This window comes from Silene latifolia, chromosome 3 (genome assembly GCF_048544455.1).
Source record: "Silene latifolia isolate original U9 population chromosome 3, ASM4854445v1, whole genome shotgun sequence".
Lineage (NCBI taxonomy): Eukaryota > Viridiplantae > Streptophyta > Magnoliopsida > Caryophyllales > Caryophyllaceae > Silene > Silene latifolia.
This window is the reverse complement of record NC_133528.1, coordinates 120,843,058-120,848,345: the sequence shown is the minus strand read 5'-3', so window position 1 is coordinate 120,848,345 and position 5,288 is coordinate 120,843,058. Positions and strand designations below refer to the sequence as shown.

The following is a 5,288-nucleotide window of genomic DNA, read 5'->3' as shown; positions in this document are numbered from 1 at the left end:
GTAACACTCCTCAAGGTTTGTTCTAATTGTTTTTGAGTTGTTTGATATTTTGCATGTCTAGAAGGTTACAAAGTGATTTGTTACCTTTTGACCGTGAAATCGAAAGAACCTTGACGAACAATAGGAGACTTGTTAGGAGGAATTTGAGAGGTGTTGGTGAAGTTGTTCAACCCACTAGTGAGTTTGTCAATCCTTTCGCAATAGAAGGAGAAGAAAACCCATTACACAATACCCCACAAAATCCACCTACAATGCCGAAATTCTCGTCACACTCCGTACCCACCGAGGATAATCTACCAAATGGTACTCCTACACCGCAACATCTCACCGGAAATTTTATTGCCAAGTCCGCCTTCATCCAACTAGTTGAGAGGAGCCAATTTGGGGGGATGCCTAGTGAGGATCCTCATTCTCATATGGAAACCTTTTGCGATTATTGTGATGCTATCTCTCAAACGGGCGTGACTCAAGACCAAATTAGATGGGTCTTATTTCCTTTTTCCTTAATCGGCACCGCAAAGCAATGGTTGAAGGGCCTTGATAAGGCCACCCTTGGAATAGATTCTTGGAAGAAGTTGGCTCTAGCTTTCTACAAAAAATTCTACCCACCGGAAAAGACCAACATGCTAAGAGCTCAAATTACGGGTTTTAAGCAAAGGGATGAAGAGTCTTTGTATGAAGCTTGGGAGCGATTTAAAGGTATTTGTCGCTCATGTCCTCACCATGGACTTAGCGAATGGTTTTTGGTGCAACAATTTTGGAATGGTTTATATGAAGATTCTAGGAACATTCTCAATATGGGATCAAATGGAATGTTCACCGAAGTTGATGACAATCAAACATGGAACAAGATTGAGGAAATGGCGGTCCATAACTCACAATATAGTAGACCTCGCAAGGCTACTAGAGGAGGAAAGCATGAAGTGGACTCCGTTACTCAATTGGGTGCTCAACTTAGTGCTCACATTGACACAATCAACTTGAAGTTTGAACAAGCTATGGCTAGACTTGAGGAAAACTCAAAATCATCGAAGCATCATGTCAATGCCATGACGGCATCCTCATCAATCCCATGTGGGATATGTGAGAATTGTGGAACTTAAGGTCATGACCCAAGTGAGTGTAGGGGAACAACCGAACAAGTTAATGCTTTCCAAGCTTACAAGAGTGGTACCCCTTATTCCAATTTTTACAATGAGCACACCAAGTTCCATCCAAATCTCTCATACAAAAGCCAAAATGTTCAAAACCCTCAAACAACATACACTCCACCACCCATGAGAAACCAAAATCAAAGACCCTTTTACAATCAAAACCAAGGTTACCAAAATCAAAATCCATACAATCACCAAAATGACCAATGTTTTGATGTCCAAAAAGCGGTCCTCCAAATGCAAAAGAATCAACAAGAATTTTTCACCAAAATGCAAAAAGATAGCCAAGCAAAGGAAACCACCATCAACAACATTCTAGCTCACACCAAGATGTTGGAAACACAATTGACTCAACTAGCATCTTCAAGCTCACAAAGACAAAAGGGGCAATTACCACCTCAAAGTAATCCCCCTAGACATGAAACGGTTAGTGCCATTCACTTGAGAAGTGGTACAAGGTATGAAGCACCGAAGAAGCAAGTTGAGGATGAAGTTGTGGAAGCTAGTGAAAAGGAAGAAATTGTGCAAAACTCCAAAGATGGAGAATCAACAAAAGAAGAAAGTTCAAAGAAAAGTGAAGACAAGGCCAAAGAGAAGGAGCCCATTGTGATTAGACTTCCTTTTCCAAGTCGTCAAGCCAAGCCCAAATTTGATGATCAACTTGGAAAGTTCATGGAAATTGTGAAGAATTTAGAAGTCTCAATTCCTTTCACGGAATTAATCAATCACGTTCCGGCCTATGCGAAGTATATGAAAGATATCCTCACAAAGAAGAAGTCGATCCGGAAACTTGAGACTATCGCCTTCACTAAGGTGAGTAGTGCAATACTTCAAGGGAGTTCACCTCCAAAGTTAAAGGATCCGGGAAGCTTCTCAATACCGTGTACCATTGGCGACACAACGATCAACAAAGCCTTATGTGATCTAGGGGCTAGTGTGAGTGTCATGCCATACTCGGTAAGTAAAAGGTTGGGGATGAGAGAGCTTAAATGCACCAACATCACACTCCAAATGGCCGATAGATCGACGAAGACACCGTTAGGGATATGGGAAGATGTCCCCGTGCGAATTGGGAAGTTTTTCATCCCGGTGGACTTTGTCATTGTTGATATGGAGGAAGATTCCAACATTCCAATCATCCTAGGAAGACGTTTCCTACACACCGCCGGTGCGGTGATTGATGTGAAACATGGAGAGCTCACTCTAGAAGTGGGAGATGAAAGCATAACTTTTAATCTTGACAAGACTATGAGAGCTCCTAGTTTGCATGAGCCGTGTTTCATGATTGATCATTATAGCCGAAAAGATGAAAGAAAGAAATCGGAACTCCAATGGAGGAAGAAAGTTGAAGATGCTCCATTCAAAGAGCAAGTGAATTATGACAAGGAGAGCTTGCAAAGCTCATCAAAATCAACCAAGGAAGAAGAGGATGGCCTCATTGGCCAAGAGAAGAAATTGGGAGAGTTGTCTCCATCTAAGCAAGAGATTTTCAATGATCAACTCAATGAAGTTTGTGGTCTTTGGGACGACGAGTTTGAAGGGATTTTTAATCCCTACATTGGGCATGCCATCGATCATGATCAACAACAAGGGCCACGGTCTATTGAGGACCTCTACCATAATAATGAACAAGCTTTTGATTACTTTTTCAAGGTGTTAAGCAACATCAACAACACCTTGAACATGCCCCCTTGACATCTCATCAAGAATGAGAGTTTGGTGGAGTCCTCCCTAAACCACCACTTGTAAATATTTCTAACTCCCTAACTTACATTTCAATTCTTGTATTGCATTTTTGTCATCTTTGGATTTTTATTTACTTTGATCAAAATAATTGTCATGAAAGAGAGAAGTGAGGGAGGGACTAACAATTTCAATTGATGTGTAGTGCTTTACCTTAGTGTGGGGATGACAATTGCCTAGGCTATCCATGCCTTAGTAGTGCCCCCACAAAGAAGAACACAAGACTTGAAAGAAAGAATGGAAGGATGATAAAGGGAAAGCGTGTGCACGGGTGGAACCAATCCGTGTACACAGAGGACGAATCCGAGCGGATTCCCAAGAATCCGCCCGTCTTATGCAATCCGAGCGTCTGCGCGAAAAGACGCCCGTCTGAATCGAGCTGAATTTTGAAATTTTCTTGATCATTAAAGAATCCGAGCGGATTCACGAAAATCCGCCCGTCTGCGAGAATCCGTCCGTCACGGAAAAAGACGCCCATCTTTGCGGTGAGAAAAACAAGCAAATTTCTCTCGGACGAAAATCCGTCCGTCTTTGGAGAAATCCGCCCGTCCGTGTTCAAGAAATCCGAGCGGATTGTACCAAATCCGCCCGTCTTTAGGCGAGCTTTTGCAAAGGTAGAAGAAGCAGAATCCGCACGGATTGAGCCTAATCCGCATGGATTGCCCCTGCAGTTTTGAAATTTTCGGCCTCTTTAAAACCCCTCCCACCTTCATTCATTCATTCATTCATTCATAAACACTACCCACAACATCAAAACCCTCATCCCCTCCATCATAAAAACAAAAACCCTCAACAACATTCAACAAAAACAAATCAAACCACCCTTCCAACAACAAATTAATCACTCCTTCTTCAACAAAAACCAAAACCAAGAACAAAATCTTCAACCTTTGAGTCGATTTTTGTTTTCATAAAGGCAAAGCCTTTCACCTTCAAATCGATTTGGGCATCCTACAAATTGAAGATTTTTCACTCTTTTCTTGGTTAAGCTCATCAATGGCAAGGACTAAGGGTGCAACAAAGGCAACAAAGGCACCAAAGGCTAAGGCACTCTCACAAAGGCAAAAGGCTCTTCAAACAAAGAAAGCTTTGGCTATGGTGGTGGCAACACCAAACTTGGAAGTGCAACAACAACAACAACCTTCTATGGGACCATCAACACCTTCTACTCCGGTAATTAATCAACTTTTGCATTATCCGGAGGTAACCTTTATTTCCGATACCCATAGAAATACCTTTGTCAAGTTTGCTATGAAATCTATTCAATCCACCAAATTCATATGTAAAGATGCCTTGGAAAAATTGGGTGTTCTTGAACAAACAAAAGCCTTTTTCAAAGCCATGGGGTTGGAGAAATTGTTTGAAACAAAGGAATTGACATACCCCTCCCTTGTCTTGGAATTCTTAAGTTATTTAAAAGTCACCAAAGTTGAGAATAGAGAAAATCTCGAGTTTCGTCTAGCTAATGTTAGTAGACGCATTACCTTTACGGAATTGGGTGAAATTTTGGGTCTTAGTGATGAATCAAGTTATCTTAAGCATTATGGAAAGTATGACCCCGAGCCTCTTTGGGAGGCAATATCCGGGAAGAAATTTGAGGATTTTCATGCATGTCGTGCTCTCTTGGTCCATCATCCGGGCATAAGAGTATGGCACAAGGTTGTGGGAAATACCATAATTGCTAGGAAAGACACCAATCATTTCACAAGACTTGACTTTATTCTCCTTGAATCGGCTTTGAATATCGGAAGAATTCATACCAAGCCTTACAATTCTTTGAGGCTCTTGGTAGAAAGATGGCTTAATGTTGATAATGGGAAGAAGGGCACAACCGTTATTGTTAATGGCGGCCTAGTCACGCTCCTAGCCAAGCACTTTGATCCTAATTTCAATAAGGATAGCAAGTACAAAGCAAAGGAAGGTGGCCATCTTATTGATATGCATATTATGATTCACAAGTTCAAGTGGGTTGCCCATAACCCCCTTGACACCAAATATGGATTGTTAACTAGTGAAGCTAGATCGTTCACCTTGCCCTCGAAGATTTGTCGCCTAAGCGTCCACCGGACCAATTATCTACTTCCCCTTTCCGAAGAAGCCGAGTTTATCATTCAACAACAAAAGGGTGATCTTGAAGCTCCCTCCTCTTCCATTGTCATACCACCTTACCCCTTTGAGTATGAAGAGTTCAAACCGGAAGGAATTGAAATTGGGAAAGACTATGTGACTCTCCTCATGCAAGCAATGCACAAGCAAGCCCATGAAGATCGGAAAAATGCGTATTTGGCTCAATATCCACCCCTCCTACATCTAGCTAGGCAAGGACTCCTTGATTCATCTTGTCCTTTGCCTAGTTGGGCGGATAGAGAAGTCTTATTTCCGGGTGCATCT

The 5,288-nt window shown here is 41.9% G+C and overlaps 1 non-coding gene across 1 annotated transcript; it reads right to left on the bottom strand.

Annotated features, from left to right (window-relative positions):
* Positions 1-623: 623 nt before the first annotated feature.
* Positions 624-730, bottom strand: LOC141650707 (small nucleolar RNA R71). The gene has a single exon (XR_012546725.1). It is a non-coding gene; the product is annotated as a small nucleolar RNA R71 (small nucleolar RNA).
* Between the last annotated feature and the right edge of the window lie 4,558 nt (positions 731-5,288).